This window comes from Typopeltis vanoorti, chromosome 24 (assembly GCF_054136105.1).
Source record: "Typopeltis vanoorti isolate ZY-2024b chromosome 24, IOZ_Tvanoo_1.0, whole genome shotgun sequence".
NCBI classification, from domain to species: Eukaryota; Metazoa; Arthropoda; class Arachnida; order Uropygi; family Thelyphonidae; genus Typopeltis; species Typopeltis vanoorti.
In genome coordinates, this window is record NC_143572.1 from 78,031,635 (window position 1) to 78,052,922 (window position 21,288).

The 21,288-nt window shown below is 38.7% G+C and overlaps 1 protein-coding gene across 2 annotated transcripts in view; it reads right to left on the minus strand.

The window, feature by feature from the left end:
* Positions 1-21,288, minus strand: part of LOC150093424 (sodium/hydrogen exchanger 7-like) — a 495,244-nt gene that overhangs the window by 224,780 nt on the left and 249,176 nt on the right. The gene's annotated exons all lie outside the window — the stretch shown is intronic.

Below are 21,288 nucleotides of genomic sequence, written 5' to 3' on the forward strand. Positions count from 1 at the left end.
GAATGAATGCTGTCAAGATGGGTTAGGACTAGATTTTTCTCTCAAAGTAGGGCATGTTTGGAATGGATTGCCATTGGATGTTGTGTGTAAGGAATGTGAATGAATTCAAGGACAGGTATGACTGCTGGTGAGAATATTATGGTCTCCCTCGATGAGTTCCTGACTCCCTAGAGGTATTTCATAATAATATTCCTGAAGTATTTTAGCTAGTTTTATGGAAAGAGAGATAATATATGGGAGCTTGATGAATCCTTTGTTTTTTCATTAGATATTTTTCTGGTCTCATGTTGGTTGAATAGTCTGGAGATGATGTGGTCATTATAGACATCTTGATGAAAAGTGTTTCTTAAATTCCTCTCATGTTACAAAATATACAGCAGAATCTTAAATAACAAACTAATGAAATATTCCGAAAACTTTATTCTAGAGGTACAAAATGGATTTAGAAAAGGACAATCATGTATAGGCCCAGCCTTCTGCCTAAAATTAATAATAGAGAAAAGAAGAGAATATAATTTAGAAACACATATTGCATTTATTGACTTTGAAAAAGCATTTGACAAAGTTAAAAGAAACATATTATTTAACATATTAAAAGAAAGACAAATACCAAATAATATCCTAAAAGCTGTCACAAGTATATATGAAAATAATCAAATACAAATAAGATTAAATCATGAGCTATCATATACAAGAGAGATAAACCAAGGGGTCTGACAGGGATGTCCCCTCTCAGCAACTCTTTTTAATATCTACTTAAATGAAATAATAATAAAATGGAGTAAAAATTTACATCAAGGAATTAAACTTTCACCTACAGTTAACTTAAACACTCTCCTCTTTGCAGACGACCAAATAATAATTATAAATTCTGAAGATAACTTACAGAAAGCTATTTTAAATCTAAATGAGATATCCAAAGATTATGGTATGATAATATCAACAGAAAAATCAAAAACTATGGCCTTTAAAGGACAAGATCCAGCAAGAACTAAAATAGTATTAGATAACAAGATCTTAGAACAGGTGAATTCATTTAACTACCTAGGATGTATGATCACTTATGAAAATGAAAAAGATATAAACATAAAAATTGCAAAATATTTAAAAATAACAGGAGTAATTAACTCTATATTTAAACCAAACCTAGTTCAAAAACAAACCAGGCTAAAAGTATACAATACATTAGCCCTACCGGTCTTAATGTATGGAAGTGAAATCTGGACAATAAAACAAAATGACAAAGATTAACAACAGCAGAAATGAAGTTTATGAGAAAAACTGCAAAGTATATCCTATTTGATCACATAAGAAACGAAGATATTATGAAAGAATTAAACCAAGAACCAGTAATTGAAAAAATCAAAAAATATAAACATAGATGGATGGAACACGTTCAAAGAATGAAAACAGAAAGATTACCAAAACAAGCCTTAAAGTTCAAGCCATTAGGAAAAAGAAAACCAGGACGTCCTCTTAAACGATTCAACGATGACTTCTAAGGCCGGAACAGGCCATACTAGGCCTAAATCCTTGATACGTATGATGATGATGATGAGAAGTTCTTTGGCTAGTTCATCCTTGTCAGTGGACTCTTGCTCCTAGTGTGGAAATAATACCCAATTTTTGGGTTTTATAAAGTTATTTCCACATTGTAGGCTTTCGAATACAGACTTTTAATTAACCCGATTCCCTAGTTAGATTCTAACTCATTAGGTGAATTTTATTTTAGGGCATTAAAATTCAGGTACTCATGAAAAAAGAGAAGTGAAGGTAGTTCATGGTTCCAGACTAAGAATATATCAACATACCTTTTCCATAATTTTGGTTTATAATGGTATTTCTTCTAGGCAGTACCATCGATGGGGCATAGCATAGAAGAAGCCTGCCTCACAACAGGCTTCTTCTATGCTACGCCCCGTCGATAAGCTTAATAAGGGCGTTCATTCAGCCATATTGCAGTAGGCGGGGTCACAATGCTAACAGGAATTGTTAGCATAGCAAGTGCAGAAATGAGTTTTTCCAAGCTTATGTGGATTAAAAATTATTTGTGAACAGCAATGACCCAAGAAAGATTGGTCAGTCTAGCAACTATATTGATAGAGGTGGATATAGCTTATACTTTAAATTTAGAAGAGCTTAAAAAACAGAGAACAAACATTTAATTAATATTATTATGTAATTATTTTGCATTAATGTTTCTCTTGTAATAAAAACAAAATAGCAATTGTAGATTTTCTTATATTTTTGTCTTATAATCCAGGACTTGATCTAATCTGGCAACAGCCCTGCTTCTAGGGCATTGTTTTTGAATAAAGATTTGTTAAAATGGGCAAAAGAGGACTGCTTTGGGCTAGACCAGTCCTGTTTGTATATTGCATTTTTATATTTGAAGTATCCAGATGAAATACAGTGTTTGAGTAGTGCCATAACCTTCTTTAGAGAAATTATCTTATAGCAGTGCAAGCATTTCATCAGTAGGAACACTGGTAACAATATACCTCTGTATATTGGTAACATACCTCTACTTTATGAATTTACAAAATTCATAAAGTAGAGGTATGTCTACTTTATGAATTTTGGGTGTCCAATATAGAAGTGGAAGAGAAACCTCAAGGGCTCACTTTAGTGAGTACGGGCATGGCAAACCCGAGGTACCAGATGCTGGACCATGCCTCACTTCATGTAATATACTTTTATGTTATTCTGTAGACTGGTCCCTCCCCTTCTTTCTTTGCTTCTTTCTCCTCTCCTTGCTCCTCCCCCCTGATGCTATTAGAGTATTCCAGGGCTAGGGGTGAATCTTTCCTATCTTGCTAAGTCATTTCGTCTTATGCAGCCACCGAAAGAAGCAAGCTAGCCTCAATAGGTGCTGGTCCCAAGCCCGGATAAATGGAGAGGGTTGATGTCAGGAAGGGCATCTGGTGGTAAAACTTCACTGCCGGCTCTACCTATAATATGAGTCAAAGAGAAAATGATATAAGGGCTAGGGCATACCCCTTCAGCGACGTGCAGCCACATCGCCCTACAGCTGCGAGAAGTGGATGAGGGCTACCGCATCAAGGGCAGGTGCGGTTAAAGAAGCGAGCCCAGCAGATGGAGAAAATGTTGCGAGTAGGAACACTGAATGTTGGAAGCATGACTGGAAGGGAGGTGGCAGACATGATGAGGAAGAGGAAGTTGGACATTTTATGTGTGCAGGAGACAAGGTGGAAGGGGGAAAGGCAAAGCAACTGGGAGATGGATATAAATTGTTCTACTCTGGAGCGAATAATGAGGGAAGAAATGGTGTAGGAATTGTGGTGTGTGGCAGAATGAAGGGCGAAGTACTGGAAGTGGGTAGAAGGAACAACAGGATCATGCGAATGAAATTGGGTTTTGGAGAAGAGCGGGTGGTCGTATTATGTGTATATGCCCTGCAAGTTGGCTGTACAGCAGAGGAGAAAGATGAGTTCTGGAACGTGTTAGATGAAGAAATGAGGGAACTGGAAGAAAACGAAATGGTGATTGTCAGAGGAGACTTGAACGGACACATAGGGAGACAGAATAGAGACTATGAAAGGGTGCATGGTGGCCACGGAGTGGGAATGATGAAACCAGGAAGGAGAGGGTTGTGGACTTTGCAGTAGCATTTGATCTGGCAATTGTGAACCTGTTTTTCTACAAGAGGGAAGAACATTTGATAACATTTAGGAGTGGTAACAAACAACAGTTCACAAATTGACTACATTTTGACTAGAAGAAAACATCTTAAGGTTGTGACAAATTGTAAAATAATTCCAACAGATCAAGTGGCACAACAACACTGACTGCTGCGTGCAGACTTTAAAATAAGATTGAAGATAAGAACCTCTGGAAGCCATGGGATGAAGACAAGTGGTTTCGCTTAAAAGAAGAGAGTGTGAGGGAATCGTTTTTGGAAAGAGGGTGTTAGAGAGGATTTCCGATGGACTGGAAAGTGTACAAGATTGGTGAAAACATAATTCAAAAGTAATCCTGAGCTGTGCAATCGAGGTGCTTGGTGAGACATCTGGAAAGATTAGAGAGCAGAAGGAGGGTTGGTGGTGGAATAATGATGTACAAGTGGCAGTGACAGCTAACAGGAAGGCAAAGCAGAAGTGGGATGAGTCAAGAGTGGAAGAGGACAGAGAGAAAGCAAGAAACCAAGAGAGTTGTGGCACAGGCAAAGGCCATGGCATATCAAGATTGGTATGATCAATTAGAAACAAAGGAAGGACAGAGAAAAATTTACCAACTAGCGAAATGAAGATATAAAGCAGCAAAGGACATCTTACATGCGAGGCAGATCAAAGATGCTGAAGGAAGAGTATTATGGAGGGATGTGGACATAAGAAACAGATGGAGAATATACTTTGAGGGACTTTTGAATGAGGAAAATGCAAGGACTCACAGAGAAGATGGGCAGCTTTCTGAGGGGATGGTGCAGAACATCAGTAGAGTGGAAGAGACAGAGGCCATGAAGAGGATGAGGAATGGCAAATCAGAGGGCCCTGACGGGATTCCAGTGGAAGCATGGAAGGCACTGGGGGAAGAGGGAATTGACCTGCTGTGGGACCTGTTCATGAAAGTTTCCCAACAGGAAAATATATCTGAGGAATGGAGGGTGAGTACTCTTGTTCCCATCTACAAGGGTAAAGGGGATGCACAAGACTGTAAAAATTACAGAGGAATAAAGTTGATGTCCCACACAATGAAAATCCTAGAAAGGATTCTTGATGGAAGATTGAGGAAGGAGGTGGAGATTGCAAAGAAACAATTTGGCTTCATGCCTGGTAGATCAACAACAGATGCTATCTTTGGGTTACGGTAGATGATGGAAAAGTTTCGATAGAAACAACGGGAGCTACATCTGGCATTTATTGATCTGGAGAAAGCATATGATAGAGTGCCAAGGCAAGAAGTCTGGAGGTGTCTGAGGGAGAAGAAGGTGCCGGAGAAATATGTCAGTTTGGTGCAGGAGATGTACAGAAATGTGAAGACAAGTGTTCGGTCCTGTCTGGGACAGACAGAAAGTTTTCAAGTAACAGTTGGCTTGCATCAAGGGTCAGCATTAAGTTAGCATCTCCATCACAATGTTTCTGTTTAACATTGTGATGGAGGTGGTGATGGAGGAGGTGAGAAAAGATGCACTTTGGATAATGTTGTATGCAGATGACATCTTGCTGTGTGCAGATTCAAGAGAAAAAGCGGGAAATAAACTGGAAAGCTGGAGAAAAGTACTGGAAGAGAGAGATATGAGACTGAGCAGAAGTAAGACAGAATATGTGTGTTGCACAGTGGGCAGTGGCCAGGAGACAGATCTGGAGCAGGAAGGAAATGTCATCAGGAAGGTGAGGGACTTGAGATACTTAGGTTCAACAGTGAAAGAAGATGGAGGAGCTGAGAAGGAAGTGGGATGCAGGATACAAGCAGGTTGGAGGAACTGGAGGGAGATGGCTGGAGTGTCATGCGATAAGAGGGTGCTGATCAATCTGAAAGGCAAAATCTATAGGACAGTAGTGAGGCCAGCTATGACGTATGCTATAGAAACTGTGGCCCTGAGGAAAAATAACATCAGCAGGATGGAAGTAGCAGAGATGAGAATGCTTAGGTGGATGTGCGGTGTGACCAGAAAGGATCGTCTGAGAAATGACTATGTCAGGGGAACAGTGAAGGTTACGAACTTAGGAGTGAAGATACAGGAGGCAAGGTTAAGATAGTTTGGTCATGTGATGAGGAGGGAGGACGAATATGTGGGAAGAAGGATCATGCAGATGGATGTGCAAGGAAGGAGGAAGCGTGGGCGGCCAAAGAAGAGATGGAGGGAGCTGGTAGAAGAGGACTTGAGGATGAAGAACTTGGATGTGGTGACAGCCCAAGACAGGAGGATGTAGAGGAGACTCTTCATCAACAGTGACCCCAGTTAAGTGGGAGAAGCTGCAGAAGAAGAAGTATAGAAGTGGAAGAGAATGAGAACACATAGCAAGTCTGAGGGAAAGGCATATGCTGCCATTTTCTTGGATTTAGCAAAGGCATTCGATAGGGTGCCACATGATAAGCTGATATTTAAGTTGCAGCATATGGGTTTGGATGTCAGGTAGGCGAACTGGATACAGGATTGGCTGTCCGAGATGTATCAGAGAGTTGTGTATGGTGGGGCAGTTTCAAGGAGGCAGAAGGTTACAAGTGGAATCCCACAGGGCTCAGTACTCGGACCTATATTGTTTAACCTTCATATCAATGACATTGTCAGTGGATTGCAGGGTGATATTCAGTTGTTTGCAGATGATGTGAAGCTGGGAAGGGTTATTAGTAATAGAAATGTGGTAGCCCTGCAAGAGGATTTGAATAAGCTAGACAGATGGGCATATGAATGGGGGTATCGGTTTAATTACTGCAGCAAAACGTAAGGTCTTGAAGTTTAGGACACTTCATACACTATTGGAGGAGTTGTACTGGAGGAAATAGGAGAGACAAGAGATCTGGGATTGATGATTGATAGAAACCTGAAATTCAGGGGACATATTGTGAAGGTGGTGAAGGTAACAGAGGATTTTTGCAATACTGAGAAGGACGCTGACCTGCAGAGATAAAAGAGTTATCATTTCGTTGTATAAGACCCTGATCAGACCACACTTAGACTATTGTTCACAGATTTGGTCCCCAAGATTTGAAAGGGATAAATTAACTGTGAAAAGGGTACAGAGGCAGATAACAAAGACGTTTTCAGGATTGTACAACGCCTTATTATTACTATTATTACGGGCAACTCCAAGGAGTCATTAGACTCATCGAGGGAGGACCCAAATCATATTCATCACAACTATTTGACATTCATACAGTATCTATCATACCTCGACTTAAACTCATTCACTGTCACAGCATCCACCACAGACTCAGGGAGCGCATTCCACTCATTCACTACTATAAAAGTAAAGAACCCAGCTCTAACACCTTTACTAACCACACTTTTGCCCAGTTTCCATGGATGTCCCCTAGTCCTCCCACACAAAGCCCTGTTCTCAAAAATATCTTCTGAATTCATTTTTATAGAAACCCTTCAGTAATTTGAATGTCTCAATCATATCTCCCCTCCTCCGCCTATCAACCAATTTTTGCAACCCACAAATCCTCAACCTGTTCTCATACGGTTCATTCCACAGACCTGCTATCATCTTGGTCACTCGCCTCTGGATCCTCTCCACCTCCTCCCCATCAAGAAGAAACCTAGGTGACCAAATCTGGGGTCTTATCAAGGCTCGATACAGAGGAACAATAACCTGCTTGTCAACGTATTCTTCAGCAACCAAGTGATTTTATGAGCTGATTTGGCTACTTTTGCAATGTATCCCCTAAATTTCAATTCCTTATCCACCAACACTCCTAAATCTCGTGCCTCATCAATTTCCTGGAGCACGGTTCCACCAATGCAGTAAACTGCAGCCAATCTTTTCACCCCAAAATGCATAACCTTACATTTTGCCACATTAAATTGACATCCATTCTCCTTAGCCCAGACCTCCAATCTATCCAAATCATCCTGCAAAATTTTGACGTCATCTGCATTCACTATTGCCCTACCCAACTTCGCATCATCTGCAAACAAATGAACTGTTCCTCTCAGATCCTTTCCTATATCATTTATGAACAAATTAAACAGCAGTGGTCCAAGAACAGATCCTTGTGGCACACCACTAGTCACAGGCCGTCTTGTGGACTCTACTCCTGAGTAAACCACTCTCTGATATCTCTCCGTCAACCACCCTCCTATCCATCTCACCAACCCTATGTCCATTCCCATATGCTGCAATTTACTGATTAGAATTCCATGTGGTATCCTGTCAAAGGCATTAGCAAGTTCCAGTAGAATCACTGTAAACCCATTACCCTTATCCAGTTCAGCCGTCACTGTGTTATAATACGTGAGCAAGTTACTGAGGCATGACCTACCCTTCACAAAACCATGCTGTCCCCGATACAGTATCCCATTTTCTTCTATCCAATCTTGTATTTTCCTCTTGACTATTTTCTCTAAGACCTTGATAATGATTCCTATTATGCTGATTGGCCAGTAATTTTCAACAGAGGCCTTGGAACCACCTTTGTGCAGTGGAACTATTTTCCCCTCTTTCCACCCCCTTGGGACTGACCCAGTCCTGAGGCTCAAATTAAACAAAATGGTCAAGGGCACTGACAATTCTTTGGCCGCTTCACGTACGACACGAGCTGGTATACCATCCAATCCCACAGATGTATTGACATTGAGGTTCTGTAATAGACTAGTTACCTCTACTTCATTCATCACAATTCCAGTATAAGCTGTTGGTTCTTCCATTCCTGCAAAGTCACCACCTGGATTATATACTCTTGCAAAGTGCTCGCTCAGTAATTCCACAATATCGACTGATTCGGTTACCTCCCTACCCTCAGCATTTTTTAAGATCATTCAACCATGAGCATTTTTCCTTTAACTTGCAACATACTGAAAAAACTGTTTGGGATTCTCTTTAGCCTGCGTGGCCAATTTCCTTTCGTAATCTGCTTTTGCTTTTCTTACCACCCTTGTTACCATCCTGGCCTGAGCTTTATACTGTTCCTGCGCCTGATGGTCACCCTTCTCCTTAAATTCCCTCCACAATTGTTTCTTTTTTTGCAGCTCAAGCTTAATAGTGTTATTCATCCATTTAACCCCTACTTGATTTATTATTCGGACTCTTGGTATACAGTCAACCATTGCCTCCTGCAAACAGTTCTTAACCACCTCCCATGCACTATCAACATCCAGCCCTTGCAGTTTTACATGCCATGGCATTGAGCCGAGCACACACCTAAGCTTGTCATACTTACCAGCCCGGTAATTCCACATGTACCCTGTCTTAATTGTAAATTCGACTCCTTTAGCCACCTCCCAAGTCACGACCTTATGGTCACTCTCACCAATTGGTGGCAACATGGTCATGTTCGTTACAGCCACATTCTCGGTTGCAATTACTAGGTCCAGCATTCTCTGCCCCCTGGTATTTTCCAATACATGTTGCGGTAGATAGTTGTCCCTTAATAACCGCATAAAATCCAATTCCTTCCTCCCATGTGTCCTCTTTCCAGTCAATGTTACCATAATTGAAATCACCCATAATAATTACCCTCCTTCCACTCATTTCTTCTATTTGCTTATGAATACTATCCCCACCATCCACTCCATCACCCGGTCTATAGCAGCACCCAATTGTATATTTCGTTCTGCTAGATTCTATCTCACACCAAACAGCCTCAAATGTGCTTTTTACCCCATCATGCAGTTTAACTTCTATACTCCTTGGCTGAAGCTCATCAGCTTTCATCAATAACACTCCTCCCCCCTTTTTATTCACCCTGTCACTCCTGAACACGCTATACCCGTCGCATTCAATCCCACTAGCTTTATCATCTTCTGTCAGTCATGTTTCACTAATACCGACAACCTGTGGCCTGGAAGTGCCAACCATGGCCAAAAACTCTTCCTTCTTGTTCCTAATACTCCTGGCATTAGTGTACATGAATCGCAGAAGCCCATTTGTCCCATCCCTACTTTGATGCCTTATACTAACTATCCCATTCTGATTTGTTGTCCATCGTACTCGCTCGGGCATAATATACTCATTCATACACTTAACTGCCCCCCTAAAGTCTGCATATCTACTCCCCCCCTCTTAATAAATCTAGTTTCCCTGAGTCTGTACATCCACTTCCACATCATTCATCAACACTCTTTCAAGTCTCCGTACACCAACTCCATTCAAATGCAACCCATCCATCTTATATAAGTCCTTTCGCCCATCGAACTCATTCCACACATCCACAAATTCCACACCACTCTCCATGCATAACCCACGCATAAAGTCATTGGCAATTATGGCCCTCCTTCTAAACACTTCGCTGTCATACCGTGGTAAGATACTCACCATCCTAACTCTCTCACTCTTCTCTTTTGCTACCTCAAACAACTTCCTCACATCCTCTATCATTTCCATTTTGTCCTCTTTCAAATCATTCGTTCCTGCCACGATTATCATCTCTTTCACCCTCTGTTTTTGCAGTCGAATAGATTCGCTGACGTCCTTTATGTTCGCACCCGGCTGGTACGACTTCGTTAAACTCTCAATTATTACGCCTCTTAATAGCGAATCCCCATACAGCACTCGCTCCTTCATTTTATTGACGTTTGCGAACATTCTATTATTTGCCGTCACAGACTTCCGCCGGTTATTTGTCGGTACGTTCAACACACATTTTTCGATACACTCCAGTTGTCTTTTAGCTCTGTGTATCGCACCATTCAAACGGGCAATTTTGCTACTCGCATTTATCTCACCAGAGGATATGCTGAGGGAATGTGGACTGCAGAGTTTGGAAGATAGAAGAGGGAGAGGTGATATGATTGAGACTTTTAAACTGTTGAGAGGTGGTTACAGAGTTGACACTGGGGAGTTCTTTCACATGGTTGAACAGAGGGAAGGAGTGATGACAAAGGGCCACCCCTGGAAATTATGAAAGGAAGCTGTGGGCAAGAGGGTGAGGAGGGGTTTCTTTGAATGGAGGGTGGTTGAACCATGGAAGGAATTGCCTGATAGTGATGAGAGCAAGATTGGTCAATGAGTTTAAGGAGTGGTATGATAGACCAGTGCTTCCCAAACTTCTAGATGTCAGGGCCCTTTTTGCAAAAATTAAAATATTTCACGGCCCCCCCTCGAAAAAAAAATCGTAATAGAGAGATATATTATTATAATATTTATTGTATTTATATTCAATACAAAACATACACAGCGAATATCACAAAAATCAAATGCATATGTTACATTTTTTGCCTCTTACCGTTTGATTCTGGAGACGATGCGGGCTGTTCTGGTAAAATATGAAATACTGTCCTTTTTTTTTTTTTAATCTGTTTCTGTTTCTTCTGATTGTTCGCGGGAATTTTTTTTTTTTTTTTTTTTTTTTTTATCAGCCACTTATCCATCTCAGGGTTAAATTTTTTAACGTAGAATAGATCAAATAATATCACCACTTACTGATACTGGCACACCACAGACTGATAACATGAAATTAGTGAATATCATCTAAATAAGAGAATCCCCGGACCAGGAACATTTTTCTGTTTTGTGACTTTTCTCCCTTTAAGGTAATTAAGCCTAACGCGAAACAGACAGCAAAGGCAGGTTATTAAAACGTGCATATGATTGGTGCGGTATTAACAAACGATCGCGCAACCGAAAGATAAAAGCATAGCTGACAATTGAGTTGAAATGCTAACTCTCTTCAACCGAATTCCATATGTGAAACTGCCATAACATTCATTATATATATATATATATATATATATATATATATTACTTAGTTTTAACACTTTTACGAATTTTAACATGTTCGGTTTAATTTTATTGCTGCCTTGGGAAATCGAACTCACAAACATATCTAATTAATAACAATAGTTTTTAGATAGATCCTGTGTTTGCCCATGCAACATATGGTTTTGTTTCAGTCTATACAGCATAGTTTCTGTATGAGGGGACATGTGATTCATTAATTAGTGTGTTTTTATCCCAGTTGTCTCTAACTGCACTATTTGTTGAGAAATATATTACACAGACTCCTCATACCTTATTCACTGGCATAACAAAAGTACTTGTTTTTATTGCCTCTGCAGGAGGGCGTGTTGTTTACCACTGCAAGCGAGTTACTATTTCCCCACATGAACTTGTTTAAGCTTTTTTTTTTTTCATGTGTGAAGTATATGCGAAACTTTTATTGGTAACAGAAAACTAGCTCGGATGACAGTGATAATATAAAACGAGTTTTGATATGTATATAAAGTCAATATCAACAGTCTCTGATTACGAACACGTGATGAAAGGGACAGGAAGATTTGGAGCTTCCCTGGAGAGCATTCGAAGTAAATACAATTAACCACTGCTTTGAAATGAAACATATGAATAAGCAATATTTACTAATATTCATTAAGTGCCGAAATACGCTGGAAGCAAAGTTTGTAAACCAACACCAATGTGTGAATTTTTCCATTAAAATATAAAAAATAGCAAAAAAGAAATAATAAATAATAAAAGTTAAATATGTTTGTTTTAAAATAAAAAAAATCTACTTAGTCTTAAAACATTTTAAATTTGTTTTCATTATTTCACGGACCCCCTCAACAAAACCTACGGCCCCCCAAGGGGGCCGCAGCTCACAGTTTGGGAAGCGCTGTGATAGACCATGTTTCCTAGGAAGGACCTCCACCAATGAGTCTTTTGACTCCATGGAGGCTTAAATAATAATAATAATAAGTTTCTTTTCAATTCATAGGTTGTTTTCAAAAGATTATTGGTGCGATTTTGAAGCTCTAGTAGGGTCATGATCCATAATGGAAAGGTCAGTATTAAGAAGCTGAGCTGTCTGACTTTATAGTCATAATCATCTGAGTCAAGGATAACGATAGCATTTCCTTTGTCTGCAGGCAGGAATTGTTTCTAAGGTTATTGAGAGCAGTTCATTCTAAAGGTGACAGATTATCAATAGGAGGTTTTGCTGCATTTATGGTAAGTGCTGACTTGAACCGAGTCAGTGATGCCTCTTGTGGAGATAAGATAGACATAACTCGTTCAACTTTTGCTAACAAAATTTCTTTAAGTACTTTCCTGGTGTAGACTGCAAAGTTAAGGCCCTTGCTGAGACCTAAGACATATTTGGATTTATTCTACAAGATATATTTGGATTTATTAACAACTGTTTTATCAATGACATTATGAGGTTTTATACATAAATGTCACAACAGTACATCCTTGTGCAGAAGAACCACAATGCAGCTAGTCTGCAAATTCATTCTAATATGAGCAATCCATTAATAAATTACAACTTTGGTCAGGTATCCAAGTAATGTTTATTTTATTATTATTATATACTACTCTAAGGAGTCTTTAGACTCATCAAGGGAGGCCCTAAACATCATGTCAAGAACTATCCAACATTTGTGCAGAATCTATGCCAGCCTGGTTGGCTGAGTGGTTAGCATATCTGCTCTCCAGCCAAAAGGCTGCAGGTTCGAATCCCGTCTTGGGTATGGATGTTTGTAATTGTTTGGGAAAATACAATTGGTGGTATACGGTAGATGGCGTTGATGTAGATGATGAAGGTAGTTGCGGTTCGTGAAGTGGTGAAGGCGGAACATTGTAGAGCAGGTGACCTCCTTCAATGAGTCCTTGGACTCCCTGCAGGTGTTAAGTAATAATAATAATAATCTATTATACTTTGCTTTGAACTCATTCACAGTCATGGCACCCACACAAGACTGTGGCAACCCATTCTACTCATTCACCATTCTCCAAGCAAAAAACCTGGTTCTAACACCTTTGCTAACTACACTCTTATTCAGTTTCCATGGATGGCCCCAAGTACTCCCACTGCCAGACTTGTTCTGAAAACTTTCCTCTTTATTAATCTTGTAAAATTCCCTTAGTGACCTGTATGTCCCAATCGTATCACTTCTTTTCCACCTATCAAACAGTTTCAGTAACCCACAAATCTTTAACCTGTTCTCATAAGGTTCATTCCAGTCTTGCTACCATTATGGTCACACGCCTCTAGATCCTCTCCACCTCCTCATCACCAACAAACCCTAGCACCCAGATCTGCATGCAGTAGTTTATGTATTTCTTTTTTTTCTTTTATGTATTATACACCTAATGAAGTCTTCCAGAAAGACAAAACTAGTAGTGTCTTTGAAAATAAATTAGTTATTTTCTATTTTATCATTTGGTTATACAGTCATATAAGTAATTTTCCTAAAAAAAAAAAAAAAAATACACTTATATATATATATATATCATCAAATTCCTCACATGTACCCTCAAGTGGTGTACAGGATATGATAGTACTACATGAAAAATTTACATCATTACTAACTTCCTATCTACAATTTTCCTCCAAATAAGTCTGTTTGTCAAGATTCCAACATTATCAGATCTTATATTTCTATCGCCTAAGGCACTTTGTACTGTATCAATCCACCTATATCTTGGTATTCCTCTGGGTCGTTTTGCTGCCAACCTGGCAGAGAACACTTGTTTTGCTAATCTTTCCTCTCCCATTCTATTTAAGTGACCATACCATCTGAGATTAGCTCTGCTAACGCATTCTTGGATGCTGACAATGTCAAGTTCTTTCCTAATATCCTCATTTTTAATATGATATTGCCATTGATGCCATCTATTCACGCCTATAATCTTTCTCAGGACTCTCATATCTGCAGTCTCTAGTCTTTGGTCAAGTGTTTTACTTCTGACCAAGCTCTCAGATCCATAAGTTAAAACTGGTTTGAACACTGTATACAGCTTGTATACAGCTAATTTAGTGTTCCGACTAATTTCTCTCTTATTCCATATGAATTTATTCAATTGACTTCCTACCATACCAGCTTTGCTGATTCTGTTGTCTATTTCCATATTGAATTTACAATCTTCAGTAAAAAATCGTGCCTAAGTAGCTGAAATGTTTTACTTGTTCCACAGATTCACCGTTCACAACACAATTGACATTTTCTACAGTTCTACCTATTTTCATTGTCTTTGTCTTTTTAATGCTGACCTTCATACCATATCTATTACAACAGTTATTCAATTTAGTCAGGGACTCTAGCAAACGTTTAGCAGATTTATTTAGAAGTATAACATCATCCGCATAAAGCAAAGAGCTGACATTAACATCTCTAATTTTTATATCATGTTTAATACCACTTTCCTTCATAATGTGATCAAAATAGATAATGAATAACAGAGGGAATAATGTACATCCTTGTCTCACACCAGATTTAACATTAAACCATCTTCCTGTACTTCCTTCAATTCTAACTGCTGACTTACAACTCAAATAAAGACAAAGTATTGCTTGATATAATGCCCCATTGACACCATATAACTGTAGCATATTGAATAGCTTCTCTCTTGGCACCTTATCATATGCCTTTTCCAGATCTACAAAACTTAAATACATCTTTGTTATATTCCCATGCCTTCTCAACTATTTGTCGTAAAGTGAAGATCTGATCCTGACAGCCTCTATCTGGCCTGAATCCAGCTTGTTCTTCACCAAGCTTTTCTTCCACAATTCTTCTCAACTGTTTCTCAAGTATGAGTGCATAGATCTTGCCAGAAACTCTCAGTAGGGAAATACCTCTGTAATTCTCACATTCAGTTTTATTTCCCATTTTATATATGGGTACTATTAGAGCTCTACTCCAATACGGGAATTCATCCATCTGAACATGCTTTCTGAACTATGCAGTGCAGGCCACTGTAAGACTTTTATACCACCACATTTCAGTATTTCTGGTCGAATATCATCTACTCCTGCTGTCTTTCCACATTTCAAGCCTTTGATGGCTTTTTCTACTTCAAGTATGGATATGTATTCCTCACTGTATGCCTGTTGAGTGTTTTTTTACCACTGTGCCATCACTGCTTGTTTCATTTAGCAATTTTTCGAAGTAATTACTCCATACTTCAAGGATATCTTTTTCTCCTGTTTTCATGTAATCTTTATCATCTCTAACCCCTTTTACAGCACTCTTTCCTCCATTTCTAAGCTTCTTCAACAACCTCAAGAATATCTTACCGCCTTCTTGATATTTATTTTCTATATTCTTGCCAAAGTCCTCCCACTTTTGTTTAGCTAGTTTTACACAGTGTTTAGCTTTCTTACATTTGTCTTGTCAGGAACTTTTGATATGCTTTCTTCTTTTCCTTCACTGTCTTTAACTTCCTGTGTCCGCCATAGAGTTCTGATTTTTATATCCTTGCAGACAATCTCACCACATGCCTCTATGGTTGAATCAATCAGGGTTTTCTTCAGGGCTCGCCACCAAATCTCCAAGGTTTGGTTCCTGTTCTCAAACTCTTTCATTTTTTCTTCAATAATCTTTGTGTATTTTAGTGTACTTTTCACATCTGAGAGCTTCTCAACTTTTATTCGCTTTAAAACTTTCTTACATGTCATTATTTTCAGTACGAAATTCAATTTTATCCTGTTCAACACTAAATAGTGATCGCTACCAATTTCAAATTCTCTGTACACTCTGGTGTCCTGCACCAGGGAGAAAACATCACTATCAACAATAAGGTAGTCAATGAGACTTTTCTTATTCATTGCCTCATCTCTCCATGTGAATTTGTGCACATTTTTATGTTGGAAAATGGTGTTAGTAATAACCAGTCCATGTCCTGAGCAGAAATCCAACAGGTATTTGCCATTATTATTGGTTTTGCTCTTTTCTCCAAATTTTCCCAAAATATTTTTGTATGTCTGACAATCATTTCCTACTCTGCTATTTACATCTTCAACAAGGACCAACTTTTCCTTTTTCATTGTGTCAGTTGCTTTTTCTAAAGCATCAAAAAATTCCTCCACTTGTACCTTAGCAGAACCTTCTATGCACAAATAAGTCTCATTGTCCAATTCCCCATTCTGATATTTGCCCACATTACTCTACTTGAGACTGCATTAAAGAAATTTATTGACTAGAGGCCGGAAGATACCAAAATAGAAAGAAATATATTATTTGAGCATACAAATAGTTTCATCATATTAGAAGACTTCATTGAAAAAAAAAAAAATTGTATGCGTGTGTATATATATATAAATTAACGATATTTAATGACTAGAAGCCGAGATATACCAAAATAGAAAAGAAATATATTATTTGAGCACACAAATAATTTCATCTTCTTAGAAGACTTCATTGAAAATATATATCACATTAAAAGACAGCAACAGCTATAAATTAATTTGCAAATGTATTGCTAACACTTGAAGGTGTTCTGGATGCAATGGTAGTTGAGCATGTTTACACGGACATGATCTTTCATGTATGTCAAAGCTGGATAGCTGAAGAGTGACAATCAGATAGGTTACAGCTAAGATTGGTATTAAGATGAACCAGACTGAGTACACTTTTTGTAGATTCCACAATTCTTCTCTCCAGTTCATCGCAGCTTCTAAAAATGTTTTCTAGATGTTAAAAGTATCACATTCTTTAATTCTTATTACATTTTACACAATTGTATAGAAATATCTTTTCCTGTACATTTTTAAAATGCATGCCACTAGATCTTATAGCTCATTTACATAATGCTTATGTCTTCCAGCATGTCTTTTCCTGGTTGCAAAATAACACTCGTCCACTGATTTACTGAAATAAACAGAGAAGGGGCATTCATTTATGTCATCAATAAATCATTTAAAGTGGAGGAATTCATCGGAGACTCAACTTCTATTTTATCACATTATGACTGAAACCTCATTCATATAGTGAAGTACTTACTGAAGTACACTACAATTTCAAGAAGTTTTGAGAGAAATGGAAACTTGTCCTTATTTATCATTCTTCTTTCAAAAAGATTATTATTATTATTATTATTATTATTATTGTTGCGGGAAACTCCAAGGAGTCGACAGACTCATCAAGGGAGGCCCTAACATCATGTCTGGAACAACTATTCAGCATTCACACAGTATCTATCATATCTTGCCTTGAACTCATTCACGGTCATAGCACCCACAACAGACTCTGGAAGCTTATTCCACTCATTCACCACTCTCCAAGTAAAAAACCTAGCTCTAACACACTTGTCAACCAAGCTCTTGCCCAGCTTCCATGCATGGCCCCTAGTCCTCCCACCACCAGTCATATTTTCAAAAATATCTTCTGGATCAATCTTATAAAAACCATTCAGTAATTTGAATGTCTCAATCATATCACCCCTCCTTCGCCTATCGTCCAATTTCTGCAACCCACAAATCCTCAACCTATTCTCATAAGGTTCATTCCACAGACCTGCTATCATCTTGGTCACTCGTCTCTGGACCCTCTCCACTTCCTCCCCATCACGAAGAAACCCTGGTGCCCAAAACTGGGCACAGAAATCCAGATGGGGTCTTATCAAGGCTCGATACAGAGGAACAACAACTTGTTTGTCTCTGCATGTTAAAGTATTTTTCATAAGCCAAGTGATTTGGTGAGCTGTTTTAGTCACTTTTGCAATGTGCCCCCTAAACTTCTACTCCCTATCCACCAGCACTCCCAAATCCCTGGCCTCATCAATCTCCTGGAGTACGGTTCCACCAATGCGATATACTGCTGCTGTTCTTTTCACCCCAAAGTGCATAACCTTACGCTTTGCCACATTAAACTGACATCCATTTTTCCTAGCCCAGTCCTCCTAACTATCCAAATCATCCTATAAAATTTTGACATCCTGTGCACTCACAATTGCTCTACCCAACTTTGCATCATCAGCAAACAAGTGAACACTTCCTCTCAAATCCTTTCCAATATCATTGATGAACAAATTGAAAAGCAGTGGTCCAAGAACAGAGCCCTGCGGCACTCCACTAGTCACAAGCCGTCTTTTTGACTCCACTCCTGAATAAACCACTCTCTGGTATCTCTCCGTCAACCACCCTCCTATCCATCTCACCAACCCTATATCTATCCCCATCTGCTCCAGTTTACTGATTAGGGTTCCATGTGGTATCCTGTCAAAGGCCTTGGCAAGGTCCAGTAGTATCACTGTAAACCCATTACCCCTATCCAGTTCAGCCGTCACTGTGTTATAAAATGTGAGCAAGTTACTGAGGCATGATCTACCCTTCACAAAACCATGTTGTCCCCCATACAATATCCCATTTTCATCTATCCAATCCTGTATTCTTTTCTTGATTAATTTCTCTAAGACCTTGACAATGATTCCTGATATGCTAATCGATCGGTAATTTACAACAGCAGTCTTGGAACCACCTTTATGCAGTGGAACTATTTTTTCCTGCTTCCACCCGCTCGGGACTAACCCAGACCCGAGACTCAAATTAAACAAAATGGTCAAGGGTACTGACAATTCTTTAGCTGCTTCTCGTACTACACGAGCTGGTATACCATCCAATCCCAAAGATGTATTGACATTGAAGTTATGCAATAGACTACTCACCTCCACTTCATTCACCACAATTCCCGTATAATCTACTGGTTTATTCGTTTCTGCAATGTCACCACCTGGATGATATGTTCTTGCAAAGTGCTCACTCAGTAACTCAGCTATCTCTGAGTTACTGAGTGAGTAACTCAAATCCCTGGCCTCATCAATCTCCTGGAGTACGGTTCCACCAATGCGATATACTGCTGCTGTTCTTTTCACCCCAAAGTGCATAACCTTACACTTTGCACATTAAACTGACATCCATTTTTCCTAGCCCAGTCCTCCAAACTATCCAAATCATCCCGCAAAATTTTCACATTTTCTGTGAACTTGCATTTGCTCTACCCAACTTTGCATCATCAGCAAACAAGTGAACACTTCCTCTTAGATCCTTTCCTATATTGGTAATGAACAAATTGAAAAGTAGTGGTCCAAGAACAGAACCCTGCAGCACACTACTAATTGACTCTGGCATGTCAATTTTTCCACGAGCCCACTGTCCGGTGCTTGCTAAACAATTACTATTTTTTCTGTGGAAAGAACTTGTTCATTTCAATCTCTGATATACCCAGCAACGGGTGAGTTTTGGAGAGGAATTCTTTTCAAATATTATCTATATATATCTCACATAAAGAACAAGTTTCTCCTTTATGATAACTGTAAAAGCATCTTGAAGAAGAAGACTAATTGTTGTTTAATGGCATTAGCAACAACAGACAATTTTTTTTTTACATGCTGGATACTGGCAATGTCAAGTTCTTTCGTAATATCCTCGTTTTTAATATGATATTGTCATTGATGGCATCTGTTCATGCCCCTAATCTTTCTCATCATCACCATCAAATTCCTGCCATGTACCCTCAAGGGGTGTACTAATCTTTCTCAGGACTCCCATATCTCGGGTCACTAGTCTTTGGTCAAGTGTTTTACTTCTAACCCAGCTCTCAGATCCATAAGTTTGAACACTGTCTTGTATACAGTTAATTTAGTGCTTTGGCTAATTTCTCTCTTATTCCATATAAATTTATTCATTTGACTTCCTAACACACTAGCTTTGTTGATTCTTTCATCTATTTCCATATTTAATTTACCAACTTCACTAAAAATCGTGCCTAAGTAACTGAATTGTTTTACTTGTTCTATAGATTCTCCATTCACAATGTAGTTGATATTTTCAATGATTCTGCCTATTTTCACTGTCGTTGTCTTTTTAATGCTGACCTTCATACCATATCTATTACCACAGTTATTCAATTTAATCAGGCAATCTTGCAGACTTGTAGCGGATTTATTTAGAACTATAACATCATCTACATAAAGCAAAGAGCTCATATTAATATCTCCAATTTTGATATCATGTTTAACACCACTTTCCTTCATAATGTGATCCATATAGATAATGAATAACAGAGGGGATAATGTACGTCCCAGTCTCACACCAGATTTAACATTAAACCATCTTCCTGTACTTCCTTCAATTCTAACTGTTGACTTACAACTCAAATAAAGACGAAGTATTGCTTGATATAATGCCCGATTAACACCATATAACTGTAGCATATTGAATAGCTTCTCTCTTGGCACCTTGTCATATGCCTTTTCCAGATCTACAAATCTTAAATACAGATCTTTGTTATATTCCCATGATTTCTAAACTATCTGTCGTAAAGTGAAAATCTGATCCTGACAGCCTCTATCTGGCCTAAATCCAGCTTGTTCTTCACTAAACTTCTCTTCCACAATCTTTCTCAATCGTTTCTCAAGTATACTTGCATATATCTTACAGGGAACACTCAGTAATGAAATACTTCTGTAATTCTCACATTCAGTTTTATTTCCCTTTTTATATATGGGTACTATGAGAGCTCTACTCCAATCATCTGGAATTCGTCCCTCTGTCCAGGCCTTCTGAACCATGAAGCAGCCAATGTAAGACTTTTAGCCCTCCATACTTGACCATTTCTGGTTGAATATCATCTACTCCCACTGCCTTTCCACATTTCAAGCTTTTTATGGCTTTTTCTGCTTCAAGTATGGATATGTATTCCTGATAGCATGTCTGTTGTGTGTTTTTGAAACTGTGCTGTCACCACTGCTTGTTTCATTTATCAATTTTACTATGTAATTACTCCATACTTCAAGGATATCTTTTTCTCCAGTTTTCATGTCACCTTTATCATCTCTCATTCCTTTTAAAGCACTTTTTCCTACATTTCTGAGCTTTTTAACAACCTCCAGAATATCTTGCTACCCTCTTGGTATTTATTTTCTATGTTCTTACCAAAGTCCT